Consider the following 21155-nt stretch of genomic DNA (forward strand, 5'->3'; position numbering starts at 1 on the left):
TTGGTTGGACCATCACATAGCTGCCTCATCAGTAGTTTTCAAGTTCAGAACATCTTTGCAGAAGTCTTACAGAGAATGTATGGTGACCATGGCACTACCCCTCAGGTTGTGAAATAAATATGGTTTAAAATTCCAATGAGTTCCAAAAGACTTATTTTAAACTTATGTATTTTCTTGCTTTATTTTCTCTAAATTCTACACATTTGAGACAAGGCAATATCTTTGGAATTTTTAAAAAAATACTTTCAGTAAAAAATACTTTTTTGGTTTTAGCTGCTAGAAAAAAAATGTCAAAGTAAAACCATAAAATGAAAAGCCATTAGACTGGTATCATTTTAATACCAAACTTGATGAGTTTTTTGCTCCTCTACTTTCATTAAATACACAAGGCACCTTTTCCAACTTAACTATTGTCTAGTGAGGTACAGACCATTCTGCACTGTAAAGGGTGCAAAATCTTTGCTGTATAGCACAACTATCATGTAATCATTGTTAGGTAAACCCTAGATAATTGCTGGGTCTATTTAAGGTCTGTATTTTAAGTGTCATTGTAATAATCAGGGGAGAGGAGAGCACCCTGAGTTAGCGTAACTTTGTGGCAGGGGTGTTCTGCTATTGCAGAAAAATTAAGTAAAAGTCCCACTTGTGTATTGCTGCTATAAGAAAAGCATCATTAGATGCTGTCATTCATTCAGAAATCCTTCTGTAATGAATTCTTTGACGAAGGTTACAGAAGTGACTAAAGGAAAATAAAAAGAACCCCTTGTTCCACTTCAGAAATTGCAGACAGTTACTTTTGTCATGCTGGTGAAACAGTGATATTCTATTAAAAAAAAAGAAGTGGATTTCAGACTAGAGGTTTAATTAAAAAATAAGTAAAAAAGAGATGAATTGCAAGGGTAGTCATTTTCCAACTCTTTAGCTTCTAAAGGGAATTTTCTTCTTGTTGCAAGATAAAGCCAGTATGCTCCCTGCCTATCCTGTTGTTTTCACAACAAGCTTCAGGACACTGAAGCAGCAAGTTAGCTATCAGGAGATTATGGAGTAGGTCAAGCCGGGGCTAAGGATCATCATGCCATTGACTCTAATGAGTATCAGCGTTTCTCCCAAACACCCTGTGTTGAGTAGGGCAAACAATGACAAGAGAGATAGCAGTAATTGAAAATGTGTCTTGGAAGCATCTGTTTTAGCTGTAGACCTCTCATGTGCAGAATGACACTACCGTTTCAATGTCTTCAGTCCACTTATTGCAACGGGACAAGCTTTGTACATGTCTGAACTGAACTGGTTTTAGAAGTGCTGAGCTGTCAGGTTGCTTGAGTGAAAATTGTTATATAGAGTGGCAGGGCACACCTGCATCTGCAACATATAAGTATTATATTTGTCTTGCTGTCCTTGGCTATTATGCTTTTCACTTTGAGGTTACTCTGTCACCACAAAGAAGCTGCAGCTCTTGTGAAGCTATCTAAAAATATTTGGGTTTTTAACATTTAGTGCATTAGAGCAAATCAACACTGATTTTTTGTTTACTATAATATGCTGGGCTGCAAACCACCATGGAACTTCTCTGTAGCAGCCCAGTAACTTCTGGAAGCAATAACTGCTCCAGTCATCGCTCACATCTAACAATGTCACTCTTGTTGAAGTTGCTGTGGTTGTGTGTTTTTTTAATAATGTAAAGAGAAGCTAAGAAACTTGAAATAGTTTTAATGGTGAAGTAAAAAGCCTGTTTAAACTGGTATTCTTTGCATGCAGTAAAGCAGTCAGCATGGTGTTCGGCAGTGTATAACTTGTGTACCACAGACATGAGAGGGACCTAGCTGTGTAGTCTTTTCCAGCTCAGGATTAATTTCAGTGGAAGCAAAGTTAATTCATTACTGCATGTTTTGAAAATGCTGTCTTAATATGTTATGTCAGTGTCTGGATGCCAAAGCTAAATACAGTGAGAAATGTTATGTACAAAGGTATGTAACTACAGGAAAAACTTAAAGAGCTAACCATGTTTCTATCATTCATATTATTTGTGTGTAGGAGATGTTCTGAAAAATGTGCTGTTGTCTGGCATCAAAAAATGAATGGTTATTAGGTCAGTCCAAATATTCAAGAGGCCAAGTGAAGGGGCTGTAAGGATATTTTCTATTCTTACTTTGCTTATCTCCCTTAAAAATGTGATTCTGTGTCTTTGACTATACATTGAAATAGAAAAGCTTAAGAAAAGCCTTTCCAGAGGATAAAATACTGGGATATTTGACCTACTCATAAGGTCTATGCACTTCCAGACGCAAGATATACCCAGTAGGAGAGACATACTTTCAGAAGCTGGCAGATTAAATGGTCCAGGTGATCCTGCTGGGACGATGCTGTTCTGGACAGACTTGAAAAGGCTTCCCTTCATCCAAGTACTTGTCTCCTGCAGGCTTTGTGATATGCTGCTTCTGTCCCTGCAGGAAAAAGTTTGTGGTGAAAGTACTGTCAGCAGAGTCTCATCTCTGCCACCCCAAGGCTTTTTTGCTTGGGTACATCATGGCAAGGTGAACCAGGGAAAAGACCTTCAGAAAAACAGTTGGCAGACCCATGTTGGAGAGTCTCTCAGTTGTGCTGAATGGGCTGCTGTGGCTGTAGGTTACATACAGATCCATAACACTGTCTGCTGGCTCAGTGACTGCTGGCAGCCTCTTATTCTCATCCAGAGGGAGCTTTCCTTCATACTGCTCTGTCTCCCATTGTGTCCCTTCTGTATCTGAAGCTCAACTGGCAGGAACTGAGATGTGATTGATGATGTAATACACTGTAGGAAACTGGCTGCCCGTAGCTCAAAAGCAGCATTTCTCTGCAATAGAGAACTAGATTGAGATCAATCTTAGATATGTTTTTCCTTAAATCAACTGTGGTTTTCTAAGGTTTTCCTCTTTAAAAGAAACACGACAAATTCCTACCAGTACTCAGCAAAATCACCAATCTCTGGTTCTGACAAGCCAAATGGGCATAAATTAGTGACAATATATGCCCTGTTTCAGACAGCTTCCTGAGCCGGCCTTGTGAGATAGAACTGGTTTTTCTCTGGCATTTGGGAGGGCAGGAGGAGTTTAACACAGACTTTTCCAGTGTAGTGTTTTTACCCCATCAAATATACCCATATTTAACAATTTGCTCTGTGAAGTATAACGATGCTTTCTGCAGGACTTCAGTGTTTCTAGATGACTGTGCAATCAGACTGTGATTAGATGGTTTACAGTTCAGAATTACTCTGACAGCTGCAATTTTTGTGGTTGTAGAAGCAACGGCGAGGGTGGTTTTCAGCAATATCTTTTCTGTCATCTTACAATGAAATCTAAATTTTGGCCAAAGACCTTTAAGAAAGAATTTGTGCAACTGGCTTTGGGCTTTCATGCAGACTATCAGTGACTCTAAGAGATTCAGATCTGTATAATGGCTCCTGTTACTTGCTGAATCACTTGTCAGCTGACCCCTTTTTTCCTACATATCCTCTTTATCAACTCAAATAGATTTCTTGGCCTGAGAGCAGGATGACTAAAGCCCTGTCACACTCCCTGTGCTGAAAACACCAGCAGATTCCTAATAAAAAAATACAGTTAGTCATTTCTTGCTTGGAAGAATACCACTCAGTAATTCAGTTCACTTTTGTCCTGTCAGCAGCAGCATGAAGGGCAATGTAATAGTAGCCTGACTGCTTACTTCCAATTTTGTTATGAAATAATATCCTCAAAATTTAACCTTGTAATATTAAGAAGTATATGATTTCCATTCAGAGACCCAGGAGACACCTGATTAACTGTTACTATTATAATTTTAAATTTACAGTGATTTTTACTGCAGCTAGACAGTGGTGATGACCCTTGAGGCTTCAACAATAATTTTCTTTTTCACTGGAGTTCAAGTAGAACCTTTAAAAAGACTTTTTGAGAAACAGAGTTTTGGACAAATTTACTTTTTTGCTGTGAAAGTCTAGATTTTATTGTGGGTATTTTGTACTCTTGTTTTGGGTTTTATTGGCAAGTAGTGAACAGATGGGCTGAGGAAAGCACCCTGGACCTCCTTAGGTTTTTCAGGATGCTATTTGCCAAACTTTTTACCTTTCTGCAAACTTTTGAGTTAACTGAAACCATATTTCTGGACACACAAATTTAATTGAAGTTGTTCTTATGTGTTCTGAGATTGCCTCAGAATAAAATGAAAGCTGTAACAGTTTCAAATCAGTTCTTACTGTAATAAGACCAAGAAGAGTTCATAGATTACCTGACAATTTTACCCCCTGTACTCAGTTCCAGCAGTCTTCATGGGAGGAACTTCTTAAACTAGATGAACTCTTTACTCATAATTCACAATATCCAAGTTCTCTCATAAATGGGTTGGTTTGTAGCACAAACTGCGACAAAACAGAGTCACGGTTCACTTCTCTTATTCCACTAAGCCAGAACTACTGAAGATGCAAATCATGAGTTAAGGCAAACTCTTTCACTAACACTCCACAAGTTTCCGTTAATAAAAAGATAAGCACATTCCCTTACATTTGCTTCAGTTTTTAAGTATCGCAGTAGAGTTTGATATTAAGGGCCCATTTTTTTAATTGCAGTTCAAAAATTGTTAAAGTGATTTACAGCCACCTTGATAATACATTAAGGTTTGTGAAGTACATCATACTAACCATATTAGCTGAAAATATGTTTTGTAATTGTAGTGGTTTGTCGATGCATAGGCTGTTAAGCTTTTATTGTCAAAGCATTTTCTTTCTTTGGTTTGTTATTTGAAATAGCTATTTATCTGAAGAATGCCTAGCCTTTCTACCTTTTCTTCCTTTTATTAGTACGTGTGTGGTGTGATAAAGGTGCTCTTACTAAATGCAAATCAGCAAGCTGTTACAACCTTTCCATGGTCCAGAATCACCTTGCTTCCCCATCCTTAGAAAAATCACCCTCAAAAAAGCCTAATGAACAGAAACTGTTCAGATTCAGCTTCTTATGGAGTCAAAAGGAATCCAAAATTAGTATCATAGCCTGGTTTCTTCTTTTCGTAGACTTGGTGTTGCACCACGTTGGATTTGTGTGGAGCCACTTTTTGGTAACAAAGAGAAAGGGCTGCAGTGGTGGTTCCTATAAAGTATTCTCAAATCTTCCCCCGGCTCTGAGTCACTCACCTCTGGCAAAGGTCTGGCCCATCAGATGTCTCTTTGATCATTAGTTAAGAAGGGGAAATTTGCCACTGGAGGAGGAAGTGGAAGGACTGGGATGAGAGGGAAGTGAGATCTGCTGGAGCAGAGACCATCCCCGCGTCCTGTGGTGAGGCTGCAGCTGTCACCGTGCAACCCACAGAGGGCAGTGGTGGAGCTGAGCTCTGCCGGCAGCTCATGGAGGAGCCCACGGCAGAGGGGGTGGCTGTGCCCAGAGGGGCTGTGACTCTGCAGGGTGGCAGCGTTGGAGCAGAATGTGCCTGGAGTTGTGCTGCTGTGGAGGAGATCTGTGCTGAAGGAGTTTGTGAGGAGCTGCAGCCCCAGGGAAGGACTCACACCAGAGAGATTTTCTCATCCTCCTGCTCTGGTTTTGCTTTGTGATTTTCCTGCTTTTGGTTGGTGGCAAATTAAATTAATTTTGTTCCCCACGTCGAGCAGTCTTGTTTGTTTTGCCCAGGACCATAACTGGTAATCTCCCTGTCCTTGGGGATTTCCATGAGGCCCTCAGTACCTTTTCCTTCCCCATACCACCAAGCAGGTCAAGGAGAAAGCAAGCGAGCATCTGCATGGTTTTTCTGACTGTCTAGCCCTAAACCACAACACAGCAGGAAGATGGTATGTGGCAGCTGATTGCTGAAATACCTCCAGAAACTCCCCAGAAAGTTTAACTCAATCTAAGAAAAAATTTTCTTCTATGTCATAACGCTGTAGGTAGGCCATCATAATTTTTGACAAAGGGAGACATTATAACTTACATGGTATAAATCCACATTAAGGCAGTTTTGTGGTTTGTAGGTTTGGGTGAGGGGAGGGGGGCTGATTGGGTTGATTTTTTTTTTTGCATTCTGTTCACCTATGAAACTCATTTTCTCATAAAGCTATCAGGTGAAAATCTTAAAAGAATTAAAGGCAGATTTGGATATTACAGGGATAACTAAATTGTGCACTGGCAAGATAAAATGCTAAACAAAGGAGGCTCTTGGAAGACATAAAAGAACTCCTAACAACAAGAATCACCATCTGTCTATTCAAAGTTGGGAGGTTGCCATCCTATACCTTGGTCCAAAAATTTCCCTTGCATCTTGTTCTGAGGTACTTGGCGTTAGCTGTTGTCAGAGGTTGGATGTGAGACTTGGAGCTTATGGTTTTACCCACTCCTGATATTTTTACCAAAGGCTTTAAGATATGTTGGCTATAATAATGTTCCATTCTGTGTCTCTTTGTGTATCTGTGTGTAGCCACAAGGGCTGATGCATTTGAACATCTCACTGAGAAGGTATATCCTGGAGATTAGCAACAGTTTATATGATAAAATAACAGGTAATCATACTCACAGGGATGACTATAAAAGAAAATACATTTCCAGAAATAATAGTACTTTCAGTGCAACTTAATTATCTAATTCATCATCATCATGTTCAGGATGAACAGGTTTTTGTAAAGCCAATTTGAAACAACAGAAGCTGTTTTTCTCCATCATACACTTTTTGATTCTTCTTAACCAACTTTAAATATCTTGACAGCAAAAAAGAAAAAATGTTATCACACAACTCACTGTGTTTTGTTGGTTTTTTTCTTTTTAATACTGTTAGAGATTAAACACTGGGTAGATAAGTGAATATTAAGTGGACTGGATAATGTCTGTTTGGGGCCAGGTGTCTGCACTGCAGTTCTTTCTCAGAGCACTGAACAAATAGTGACAGAATTTTCAGACTTGACTTTTGTGGTTTACCAGGAGATCAGCTGAGAGCTGTTGGGTGCTGTGCTTGTTTGAAAAGCTGATCCTTTGTAAAGTTTGGTTTGGTCTAATTCTAGTTACGCCAGTCAGGAAACTTGTTTCCTTTGTCTAGTTGTTGCATAGGATTAGTTTTCAACTGAGATATTCAGTTTACATTTTCACTACTATAGTATTGCCCATTATTTGTAGTGAAAGCCTTTATATTACACTAAACCATTCCTTTAGTTATCTTGCATTCATACCTTTCAAAGAGTGCTGTGGATTATCATCCCTCCCCTCCTTTTGCATTTTTGTCTTTTTTGAGTGTCTAATTTAGTGGTTGTCTTTGCAGGTTGCTAACTCTTGGAGCTCTTTCAAAAACTCAGCTTTTTCATTTTTCAGAAATGGTTTGTTTCCTATCCATGCTTGAAGTTCCTTCTGATCCTTACAGAGGTATTTTGAATCGATACCAGGGAAATGAATGTCTGCATGCTGAGATGTCCTCAGGCTCATCTTACTGTCCACCCTGGTCACACCTCTCAAGGCAAGATATGAGAGAGTCTTGTCATCTCTGCAAACAGTTCTAGAAACTCCTATTCAGTATATGAGGTACTTGACATATGTTGTGAGGCTTGCAACTGCTGATTTTGTGAGGTCAGGAAGGTTACCTATTAAGTCCTAATGCTTTTGTTAAAAAGTGTCGTGGTTTTGCCCAGCCGGGAACAAAGAGCCACGAGGGTGCTCGCTCACTCCTCCCCCTCCCGGCGGAGCGGGGAGGGGAACCACAGAAAAAGGGGAAAAACCCGCGTACGTTGAAATAAGAAAGGTTTAATAGAACAACAATAAGAAGAAAAAAGCTCAGCAAAAATAGTTTTAACAGTAAATGAGAGGATATACAAAAGTAACGGTGCGTGCCGCAGCTGCTCACCACCCGGGACCCAACACGACCGCTCCCGACCGGCAGCCGAACCCGCGCTCCCGAAGCCCCGCCCCCGACTAGCTCCCTGCCTCTATGTACTGGGCATGATGTCAGTATGGTATCGAATACCTGTTGGCCAGCCCAGGTCAGCTGCCCATGTTGTGCCCCTTCCTACTTCCTCATCAAAGTTAACTCTATCCTAGCCCAAACCAGGACAAAAAGTTTGTCATTTTACATGTTGATTTGAGAAATCTCTATCATGTTGTTTTCTTAGACCTCTACCAAAGAACTTGACTTTTCCCGATAATCTTAGAGTTGACAGTGAGCTAAAAGGGGGTGTGTCCACTTTGTACTGTCCAATATTAATGTTTTCAGAGTTAACCTATGAGACAGCTGAGTACCTGGGGGCTTTCTGTGTCACAGAATGTCTGAAGGGCTAGGGAAAGTGAGCTTTGGAAAAGACTTCTGAAAAGTGAAGGGCAAAAACTTATAAAACCTCAACCAACAAAACAATTGAGAATGTCTTAATGGATTTATTAAAGAAATTAAGTAAAAACATCTCCCGAGATAGTGTGAGACAACAACCTCAGTTTTCAGTAGAAGTAATATGAAATGCTTATCCTACAAACCTCTTGCAAGAGCTGACTCATCACTGCAATGTGATAACCTTCCAAGCACACTGGAAATACCTTCCAGAAATTACTTAATTGCAAAGGACAAAAGTTAAGGACATTAGTTAGGGGTTAGTTAGGCATTAGACAGTGCCTACATTTTAAAAACAGAGTAAAACAGACACCTATAGAAAGAATTACATTAACCTAAAAAGTTTAGAATTGCTGGAACACACCAGGACACAACCTGTAGGAAATTTGGAAAATCTGGAACTCATGTATTCTGCTGTAAAATGTGCTCCTGGCTTTGTACGGATATTTTAACTTCTTACTGATCACTTGAAAACTGAATATGATTCAGACTTAGGTTTATCAAAGACTCTAGAGGAGCATTTGACATGTAACAGAGGTTTTTTATCTTTGAGTAAGCTTTGTTATCCAGAAAGGTGCAAGTGTCCCATAAGTTCTGTGTTGGATTTATCAGCTATGTGTAGGTGTCATTGGTACCTAGGGTGTGTTGTGATGGCAAACACCCACCTTAAAGAACCTGGGTCACCCACCAAATGACACTAAGACTAAAGTTTATTCTGCAGCTCTGGATGTAATATTCTTGAATTAAAATTATTAGTAGATTTCAAGATAGGTAGGAGAAGGAAACCAAAAGCCTGTTGAGGGTGTAAAAATCACATTAGCATAACACATGAATGTTCAGTTTACAAACCTGGATCTGTGAAGGTGTAAATTAACATCTGGTGCCAGTGCTAATTGCAGGGATCTAAAGTAGATGATTGTGATTTTGGAAAGGAGAGATTAGCAATGCCCTATAGTAGTGTTATTAGAAGGGGTAATTTTAGAAGTATTCCTCCTTGCATGCAAAAACTTTTTGTGTCTATTAACTTTTAAGTCAGACAGCTTACTTGTATGCTATACCTGCTCGCCTACTGTTGACATGGCTTTGGTGTTTAAAATCTGTATTGGTAGAGGAACTATTGATTTAGAGTTTCTTTTTTGTTTTCATTATTTAACCTGAGAAACCATGAAGACAATGATCCCAAATTTCTGAAAACTGAGTGCCCCCTTTAGGAAAATTACATCAATTACATCTACCTCTCTGAAGGCTATTCAAATATGGTGAAAACACTTTCTTTTTTAGGCCTCGTAGGTTCTGATTCCATCCATCACTTTAGCTAGCATGGTACATTTAATAGTTACATCTATTTTTTATCATGGTAGGACTTACTGCACAACTGTTAATTCTACTCTTTTGGCAGATAAGGAAGGTTAGATCAAAATGTCATCCAGCACCTCTCTGATGAGACAAACGTTTGTCATAAGAAAGTTACCCCATACCCCTCTCCAAAGTTCATCTTTAAGTGTTACTTGATTCATTATGTGACTTTTAATTTAAGCTCTAAACTTATTGTATTTGTGTCTTTGAAAATATTAGCAGAGATTAACCAAACTTCTATATCTCTCTCTTCTTTGGAGAGTCCTGACAGACTTAAGAGGGGCTTATGTTACTTGGCAGGTTGCACTTTATAGAAGAATTGTATTCATGCCCAAGAGTCTGAGTAGAATGTGTGTTAAACCAACACAGAGGAAAAGCTGAAGCAGGTCTAGTTTTTTGGTTATCATCATTGGTAAGACAAATTATTTTGAAGAGGGAAGGTAAAGCGAGTACTGATTTCCAACTAAATGCATGTGTGGTGGTTGCTTCTACAGCCTTATATTATTCAAACAATGTTTATGTCCTTTTGAAACACAGCAGGGGGCACAGATTTGATTCTGGCTGTGGAGACCACAAATGCATGTTGCACAGAAATTTTCACTTAATTTCTATTTTAAAGCCCAAGTGACGTACCTTCAAAGTGATGGCCTTAGGAAGGGCAGCATCCTTGCAGGAACAAAATCTTGTGGGGAAAACAGGGAGGATGGCAACGAGGAGAAGTTACAGGACCTGACAAAGACATCTAATAAAAGATAAAGTGTGGGTTTTTTTTGAGAGAAAATAATGTACAGGAAGGACGTCATATCCATTAGAAAACAGGAAAAAACAGAATGGATGGAGGCTGTATGAAGGGAGAAAATCAATATGGAACCACCCAGGCAGTGCTTGAAATTGAGATTAAAAAAATTAAAAATCATCTGATGGAGATTTAAAACTAAAGGCAGAGGAAAGCTAAGAAATGTCAATGTATTCAGGGGAGATGTCGGTGGTGAAAATTTTTCAGGGAGAAGTTAAGAAACTATAATTCTAGACAAAACTAGAACAAAAAATGGTAAGACTGTGGGAAGGAATAACAAAAAAAAAAGTTTGGAGAGATGAAATCTCAGTTTATCAGGACATGTAGACACAACCAGCATGACCTCAAATATGTGCAGCTTTTCTGAGAAGACTAGGAAATAGCCAGGACAAATGGGAGTACCTGTTATAATTGAAGATGCTGATATAACAGCTATTTTAGGAACCTGGTGAAACAGTTAAAAAGTGGGACACTGCTATCTTTAGCTATAAAGTCTATAGAAATGATAGAGCAGGTAATTCTTTGAAGATGATGTTACAAGCTAAAGAAAGCATGCAGTACAGGAGGCAAGCTATCAATAAGCATCTTTACGGATCCTTGCAAAGCCATTGTGTCAGCTAGTGAGAGACATACATCAAAGACTCTGAGGGAAGAAATACCATGGTAATGGGAACCTTCATGGGATATAGATGAGGTGATAGCAGGACAGCATTTTTAGACTTGATTAATAATTATCCAAAGCAAGTTGCTTTCTGCTAGATGTGAAGGGAGAAAACTCTTGATACAGTCCCATGTAATGCACAGAATCTACTTCAATTTATAAACTGACAGAGCTTTATCTTGCAGTAGTGCTCATAATGTGTACTTGGAAGCAGCATGATACAGTGATTATTTTTTCTCGCGAAAAAACCCACACACAAAATAACACAAAAATTTCACCAATCTAATGTTTAGCTTTTAAACAGAAATGAGAAATCTCATTAAAAAAGTGAATTTTCAGAGACTGTCTCAAAGCAGGTACTGTGTTTATGCATGGGACCAAGGAATAACACCAAATATAAAGTATGAGATTATTTGTTCATAAGATCATAGAATGTTAGGGGTTGGAAGGTACCTTTAGAGATCATCTAGTCCAACCGCCCTGCAGAAGCAGGTTAACCTAGATCAGATCGCATAGGTATATGTCCAGGTGGGTCTTGAAGACCTCCAAGGAAGGAGATTCCACAACCTCTCTGGGCAGCCTGTTCCACTGCTCCATCACCCTCACAGTGAAATACTTTTTTCTTATATTTAAATGGAACTATTTGTATTCCAGCTTCATCCCAATACCCCTTGTCCTGTTGCTAGGTATTATAGAAAAAAGGGATGCCCCAACCTCCTGTCACTCACCCTTTAGATATTTGTAAATATTAATGAGATCCTCTTTCAGTCTTCTCTTTTCTAGACTAAACAGACCCAGTTCCCACAACCTTTCCTCATATGAAAGATGTTCCAGTCCCCTGATCATCTTGATGGCCCTACACTGAACTCTCTCCAGAAGTTCTCTTGAGCTGAGGAGCCCAGAACTGGACACAGGACTCCAGATGAGGCCTGACCAGGACAGAGTAGAGGGGGAGAAGAACCTCCCTCTACCTGCTGGCCACACTCTTCTTGATACATCCCAGGATGTCATTGGCCACGAGGGCACATTGCTGGCTCATGATTAGTTTATTGTCAATCAGGACTCCCAAGTCTCTCTCTGCAGAGCTGCTCTCCAGCAGGTTGTTCCCCACCCTGTACTGGTGCATAGGGTTGTTCCTTCCCAGAGCATGAGGTTGTTCCTTCCCTTTTCATTCCTTGTATTATCATACTATTTAGGAGACCTGTGACAAGGATACCTTTTAATAGGCACTGCATTTAAATGCACAACAAAAACTCTCCATCCATCCCAAAATGATGGTGGTTCAAGGAGAGAGTACTAGGGAAAGATGGATTTTTATAAGGATTTTTTTTTTAATGATGCGACCACATGGACTTCTTGTTAAAACTGGAGCTTGTACAGAGTTCAGTTAGGGCAGAATATATTTACCATAGGAAAGATATCCTTTAAAAATAACAGAGTTGCTAGCTGTGGTAATGTTTTTCATGTTTTCTTTGTGAAGCATGAGTTCCAGAAAACTGGAAATTGTAAATATACATTAGAAATTGTATCTATATAGAAAGGTCATGTTCAGAAGCAGCTGTTGTGCTGCACTTGCTGGCTCATGATGTAGCTTATAATGCTATATTTGACATGAAACCTAATAAATTGTCTTACCCTGAAAGAACAAAAGATGTGAAGAAAAGGAACACATAAAATGAAAGAGACTGAGTCTCATTTTGTAGACATTGCTTCTTCCCATGCTAATTGGGATGACACAGCAGTTCTGATCAGGCTCTTTTTGTTTGTGATCCCATACAGCTGCCTTTTTGCTAAATAACATAGATGTGTAGTTCTGAGTTATAAGCTATTATGTTAATCATAGCTGTTTTCAATTTTTCCATCTAATTTCTCAAATTCTTTGTATTCAAAGGATTTGTGTGCATCTTATTGTAGTCCTGAACACTTTATTCACACATCTGTTGCAGTGGATGTTGCTGTGCAGGTGGCTTACCCTGCTTTTTTCTTCTCTAAATCCCCAGTCCTGCAAATTCCCCAGCGCAATGACACACCCCATTGTGCTGCCAAGTCCCTGATGAGGAAGGGTCATGATACCTCCAGGATCCTGGGCTTTTGGTGAAGATGGAGGCTTGGCAATCCAAAGCTACAGTCAGGTACACACTATCCTTTCACCTGAAATGATTTATGTGATGGTTTTAGGTTTGATTTTGTGTGTGTATGTTTGCCAGAGGTCAATTTTCCTCCGAAAAAAGTGTTTCTAAAATGAAATTCAAGAGTTTAATGTGGAGTAAAGGTCAAGAATTGCTTTTTGGGTTGTGCTGAGGCAAAGTAACTCAGAGAAATAAGCTGAAAAAGAATTAAAGAAAACGTCAAGTAAGATTCTCTAACAGTGAGGTTCATTAGTCTCTCCAGGGAATGATACAAACCCAGTGTTAAATACTTTAGGCTAGAAATGAGGAACGTATTCAGTCAGTGCTGCCCTCTCTTCCTTCAGTATCATTTGGTCCTATTCACTGGAATTAAACCAGTATGTAAAGAAAAAAATCCTCCTGCTTTCTCTTCATACCAAAGGCTCCTTTAGGGGCTGAATTTATGCAGCACCAGCTGCAGATAACAAGAAAAAATGCTATCCCATCCACGTGGAGTGGTATCTGTATTCTGTGTCTGGTCATCATTTTAAAGTACAACATAGCTTTCCCATATAGAGGAACAGAAGCCCTTAGAGGCAGTAAACCACCAAATGAAAATAAGATGACACATAAGCATTTTAGCATTGAAGATCATGAAAATTATCACAGATTCTGCAAACAAAATTAGCAGGCTTACAAGGTGACAATAAGCATTTCTGGCATTGCCTGTCTGCCTGGATGTAGCAACAGCTGTATTCTTTGATGCACGTTCCACAGGACATTTAACCAGCAATGTCTGTCATCTTCACAATGCCTGAAGTTTTATGGTCAATTGGGGAACCAGTTTGAGGGTTCTGAGAGTGTGCATCAAAAGACTGGCGCAAAACCACAAGTGGTGTGGCCAATGAGGACCTATTTTTTTTTCTTTTCCTTTTGAGATGCATGCCTTCCATGGAAATTCTTCACTTGGAATCTAAAGAACAACATTATCTTCTCTGCTGTGGTGTTTTTTTTCCCTTTTTTTTCCCTTTTTTTTCCCCTTTTTTTACCTTCTAACTCTAATCTCCTTATTTTGGAAGATGAGTTTTATACTAGATACATGAAGAAGGTGATAAAGATCATAGTAAACCTAGTAAGGATGTTATCATTACATCAATCCACAATTCATTTGTCAGGATTTATATGTGGAATGATCATATAGAACAGTTGTCTATTGAAACCCACTGGCTAATAATAAATAATTTATGCTTGACTGCTAGTGGAACTATTAACAGATTACAGCAAAAGAAGTAAAGGAGTTACATTTCCAGAACAAGATAGTTTCCTGGTCTATTTGCTTTGTTTAGATAGGTGAAGAAAGAACATCGTACAGTGGGGAAATACAGCATTTGATACAATTATTTGGCTGAGATGTGGAGTGGATGTGAAATTGACACAGCTTCCTTAAAAGTCAGAGCAAACAAGCTGATTTACATCTGTGGAATGTGTAATCCAAAATGAATGTCCAGATTTTATGTGGGGTTTTTGTGAGATGGGGGAAAGAATTCCAGAAGATCGCTCTGAATGCTTCTGTATTGCTTTTCTACTTCTGCATGCCTTACCTCAGGATGTAACTGGGATTATGCCTTTGTGTGTACCCTCTTGTGCATGATGCAGCCTGACTCCCTGATGACTGAAAGAAATACTACAAATTCAATTCCAAAGTGCCAAACAGGGGGTTACAAATCCATAACAACTAAGCTTTCACTCCTCAACAAAGTAATTAACTTCTTGTTACAGAAGAGCTTTAGCAACTGAGGGCTTACCCAGCTGTGATTTTTCTGAACATGATGAAGTTGAAGTAGGCAATTAATACCTGTTTTATATAAAGGAATCATAGAATCAAAGAATGGTAAGGGTTGGAATGACCCTTAAACAATAAATGCTACTAAACTTCTGAGAAACCTCTTATTAAAGGTAGCACCTCTTTACAATGATGCAGTGATTTGGACTGTTTCTTCAGGCATACTTTTGTGTAAGGAAAAAATAACAGCTGAAAGTAAAAAAAAAAAAAAAAAAAAGTGTTTTTTTTTTAAATATCCCTTGCTAGGTAAAATCTGATGCTACTAGAAAGAATATATCTGAATTGTAACTGTAGCTCTTCATTCACTGGAAGACATATTTTAAGAGCAAGCAAAATGAAAAATTACCTATAGGTATCACACTAGATGTTACATGTAGCTCCTGAGTTTTCAGTATAGCTGTTTTTATCATCACCTAGTGAGAAAGAATGCCAAGTTTTGAAAGACGAGGACCATACTCAGGTAGTCTGACTACCTGTGCATGGTCCTCAAAGGAAGCTTACTGCCCTTTTAGGCTTCAAAGGGGTGATTCTGAAGGTTTAAATAAGGTCCTGAACAGAAAGCAGCCCTGAGCCAGCTGATGGCAACCTTTCTAGAAATTTCAAGTAGGCTCTGACTAACACCCGTTAGGGCTCCAATTTGGACCCTAATGACTTACTCATACTTTCTAAATAAGCAAATCTTAGGTTTTTTAGAGCTTCTGAACAAGTTTTACAAATAAGACTTTTGCAAAAAATACTTTGATCCAAAATCCAAATTGTCCTAACTGGCATTTTTGACAAATGATAGCCTAAGGTAGAAGAGGAGAGATGTTCACACTAGCAATGGAAGAAGCTACATGTATTGTCAAGCACAAGGACCTGTGCATCATCACTGTAGTTTACATTGATCCAGCAAGAAAAGATATGGATGACCTGAGCTTCCTGATATTTTTTGTTTTGTGTATCTGGCAAATATCATATTAGTGGCATCTTCCTGTATGCATTTCTATGTCACTCTCAGCAGCCTAAGATTGGAAACCTTTTATTTGGGGAGGAAGCTCTGTATAATGAAAGAAAAATTCCTACATCTGTCCTGGCCATGGTTCTGAGCATTACTTGAATTACTCCTTAGTCTTTCTGGGTTTCTCAGTATCCAAGAAATATGCTGTTAATCATTTTACTGTGTATATAGCACTACCATTGCTCAAAACAACAATCGGAAATGCCTATATGTCATCTAGCTAAAATTACAGTACATGTTTCTTAGCTTGATAGAATTTATTCCTTTGTTCTGCAAGATGTTTTGTGTATGCCAGTATTATTAATTTGTGTATTAATATTTTAAAGTGCTGGAATCCTTGGAAAGGTTTGTATGCTTAGTAGTAAAATGAAGTGTGAAGGAGATGAGGTTAACTAAGGAGATGCTGTCTGAATTGGGAAAGATAGTTACTGCATGCTCAGATGTAGACATTTAGTCTCTGACTAGTAAGATGCAAATCACAGATACAGAAGGAAGTACTAATCCTGGAACAAGACCTGCATTTATTCCTGTTATATAAAAAAGCTTGGAAGTACAGCTTTATATACATGGAAAATGTGTAAGTCTCTCCAAGGAATCATTTATACATTTGTAGACAGAGAAATTATGATATTGTTATATTTCTGGAAAAAAAAAAGATGAGGGATTCTGATCTTTACCAGAATCTCCATAAATCTGCAGCCTTTCATAAACGCTTATCGGGGCTCCTGGTGCTCTTTACATCATTTGATGATTCTTCCTTAGTTTATGATAACAAGCAGTTTAAGAGCACATACTCAAGCATCTCAAACCACTGAGACAAGCAAGCCTTGTGTTTCTTACTCATGGTGGGAATGCTGACCCTGATGGGAATGTGGAGATGGAAAGGAAAAATAACTGTGGTCACTGGGCATGAGCTATTGAATTTTAATCATGATATACTTAATGATTTGGCTGTCTCAGAGCTTTGACTGGCAGAACTAATATTCTAGATATTGAAACTATATTCTCCAAAATAAGTGCTGGTTTATCTCAGTATTTATTTCAGAATATGCTGAATTTTCATTCAAGGCTGTGTTTTGATTACTTCATCACAGTGTAATGCCTCATTTTTCTTAACAGATACATGGAAGTATTTCCATCAGGAAAAATCCAAATATATGCTTCTGTATCCAAAGTTTTTTGTACACATTGCACTGTTTCGATATGTTTTTGGCAATTAAATACTTTCATCATCTTATGTGGGCAAGCCTTTTGGTTTGGATATAGCCTTTTGGTAAGAACTTGCTGTCATGAATCAGACTTCCTCAGCAGAGCCTGACAGCAGGGACCATAGATTGCAAGTCACACCTTCACTTCCTAATCTTTGCCAGACTGTGTCAGCAAAAAATGAAACAGTTGTCAAAGAAAGTCAGAGGTGTTTAATGGACACTTTACTAGTTTATTTACAGTACAGGAGTTCTGGAAAATTACTTATCAACAGCAGAATCAAACCGTGAAGACCTTAATATAATGGAGAAAAAAATTAACAGCACCATTGAACAGTGGAATTACAATAAAGTGTGCAAGTAGGAAAGTCACAAGGCTGTACATAATAATGAGATGACTAGTTTTGAAATATTGCATACAATAGAAAACAATACTTATAGGTGGGAAATACCACATATAATCTTGTTAGATTGGTTGGGCATTCAAATAAGGCATAACAAACAGGACTATGCATTCTCTGAGATGCTTCTTCCCAAATCATAGAATCATAGAATGGTAGGGTTGGAAGGGGCCTTTAGATGATTATTTGTGTTTTCCCAGAATACTTCAGTTTCACTCTCCACATGAGGAACTTAAAAATACTTTGCAATTTAGTGATATCAAAGGTTAAATATTAACAGAACAAACTGAGACTGCGATCACAACTCAGAAATGCTTTTTGTAATGAGAAATGCTCAGTAGTACTGCTGATCTCATTTATATTAGTGTAGGGATGGTGCCATGTAAAAGAGGAATTTCATACATTTTATGTGGTCTGATATTTAAGTGGACTCACAGATTAAATTGAAATTTTCTTGTTTAAACTATGCTTCTTTTTACCTACAGTAAAAGTTACAGGATTCTGAGACTAATTTGCCTGCCGCCTGGCAGTACTGGCGCAACGAGCCTTTGACATATTCTCTCATTTTTTCTTTAATCCCTTAAGTACCCTCTCTGACATCATACATGGATGCTGAATCCATCCTCCTAAACTCTCTGAGTTGAAAGTCTGGCTACAAAGTAGCTTTAATTTACTCTGTGGTGGTATGGAGACTGAACATTTTAGGAGCTGAAATGCTCAAAATGTTAGTTTAGAAATGCCTATTTTTTTTATTTTTTTTAGACTTACAAATTGAAAAACATCTGAAAAAAAAAACCCAGATTATTAGATTTTTACTATTTTGATTGTGCTTAAATGTACCTTGAAAGGTGATTGGAAATAATTTCTGAAAATGGAATTTACTTTACCAAAACATTTGTGTGTCTTGTCAGGTTTTAAAAATATAATTTTATCATTAATGCCAGGGTGATCAAATATGTAATCTTTCAAAACAACAAAGGAGGTGGATACTATGTGCAAACTTATTTACTAAATTCTCTTCAAATTCCTATAATACAAAATTATTGCAATTAATGGACTCAACCAGCAATGAAGAATTTGCTTGCAAATAACCAAGTGTAAGAATTAGTCATTATGTGTTTGTAAGTACTTTTTGTCACAGCTGCTTTGATCAGTGTATAATGCAGTATACAGAAACTCAGTAATTTATGATGGTCAGATACCAAAGAGTTAAAAGTCCCTTCAGGCACAGCAGACCTCAGGATAAGCAGAGTTCAGGATACAGCCAGAGTTTTTAAATAATCTCTCAGTTTTTCTCTACAGAAAAAGGTTCTGTAGATCTAAATATTATTGGACTTCTAAGACTAAAATCTCAATTTATATGAAGAAAGCCAAATGCATTGCTTGAAAAATATAGCTTTTTCAAGTGTATTAAGATACCATTCACTATGTCATCTATAAAGCAGAAAATAAAAAGTCTTTATGCAAAGATGTATCCTGGCTGGGAAGAAGCCAAGAGCTGAAAAACCGTGTCATTCTACCTGATAATGTTCTGCCTCAGAAATACTATGTAGAGCCCTGCTTCTTTAAGCCCGTGAACCTCTTACAGGAAATTGTGGCTTTGTCCTAGTTTGGAGGTTTCAATACTGCTACCTGAGACTTTTCAGATAAACCAAACTTACTTCATGTTGATTGTACACAGATGCAGTTATCTGTCAGCTGCATTTACAGCTAAGGAGTTACAATACTACTGAAGGATGTATACTAACCTTTCTGGAGCCTTTCACTCTTCTTACGTAAAGCATGTGCTTAATTTTAGTCAGGGAGGTGTGTAGTTCCTGTGCTGGGTATAGTTGGAGGGCCAGATTTTTACGTATATTTAGATGTTAAAGATGCACCATTTCATCCTATCATAAGATGCCATCTCAGAAAGTGCCATTCTTTGTTGCTAAGCTCCAAAGTTCTTCATAGAAAAACTCTAAAACCTGCCTTGACTTGCTGAATCAGACCTGTAGCCCTTGCTTATAGCCCATGGATAAAAGTTACGTGCTCCCTTTTTTATGATGCTTCAGCTTTGTATGGAAAGATAGATGCTGTACTTAAATGGGCAAAGTACAGTTCATTTCATGCTGTCAATACAGTAAGGCAACATTATACAGCTGTATTGCAACTGGTGGCTCTCTATACTAATAATTATCATCTGCAGTAAAGCTCCCATCTTTTCTGCTCTATTAGTGGTTTTCTGACCTCAGTGTTTGTTCTATGGGGAGATGCTTGTGCAGACCAGAGAGAAAAAGGCAGAGAGAATTTATTTTTAAAGGTGCTATTCTTTGTTAATCATATAAGCATTCATGCATCTGACTGAAGAAGACAATAGATAAAGCAACTTAAGAAAGAGGGAACTGGAGGCAACTTTCTGGGCTTTGAAGTCTAGATTTCTGCTGCTCTAAGGAAAGAGGTCACAGCAGCTTGCTCCCAGACACATTTAGGTCTGTTTGGAAGTCAGTGTTGCTACCATTGGAAAGCTTCCCAGGATTAATGGTTAAAGATTATCTTATAGTTTCTATTCACATCATCCCCTTTTCTTTATTCAGTATCACCACTCTTACTGAAAACTCAACTACTGTTTAGTTTGGGGAGAGACATTTAACCTTGACTCAGTTCTCTCTTGACAAAACCACTTTCGTCCCTCTTTCTTGCTTTCCACACCTTGGTATATTTTAATAATTGTTCAATATCTGTTCAAGCTCTAGTGTAAACCAAGTCTTTATAATATTCACATAAGCCCCACACTTTGCTTATTAGTCCGTTTTCTACTTTTCATAGGCTCACTACTTACTTTTAATACGCTTAAATCTGCTCAAGTCTGCATCCTAGTCCTACAGATTTTCTGTCTTGCATGAGAGGCATCTTAACGGAGATGAATTCCTTTCCATTTCAGTCCTTGTACTTGTCAACCCAGTTGACTTCACTGGTCTATTTTGTTCATTTCTTAAAATGAGCTCTTAAAAAACTCAAAGCCTTTACTCTTTTTTTACTTATTTTTCTATTGAGTTTAAACTAAATTAGCTCGGTGTCTAACTGCATGTCTTTATAAAATGCTGCATTTTCTTCTATAAATCAAAGCTATTTCTAAGCTTAAATATGAAATGGGGTATGGTAGAGCACACAGAGGCTAGTTAGGCTATATTTTGCTTACTTCTAGACTAGAAAAACTAATCTTCCAAAGTTATACTCAGCTGAGATTTTTACAGGGACATTCTAAAGCACCTTGGGATAGAGACTGAATTGCCTCCAGGGGAAGCTTATCCTTGCTGTTTTCATGGGTTCTTTATAAGAGTGACTTAGGGATACAAGAGCTAACTAACTAGAAGAATATCTAGCTTCGAGCAGAGCAACTTAGTGTTGTTAGATAGCCATCAAAGTGGTGGAGAGTGCGGTCCTGAGGTCTCTGAGAAATGCATAAAAAGAGTTTATGGTCTTGGCAGCAGTAGTGTGT

This window comes from Colius striatus, chromosome 3 (assembly GCF_028858725.1).
Source record: "Colius striatus isolate bColStr4 chromosome 3, bColStr4.1.hap1, whole genome shotgun sequence".
NCBI classification, from domain to species: domain Eukaryota; kingdom Metazoa; phylum Chordata; class Aves; order Coliiformes; family Coliidae; genus Colius; species Colius striatus.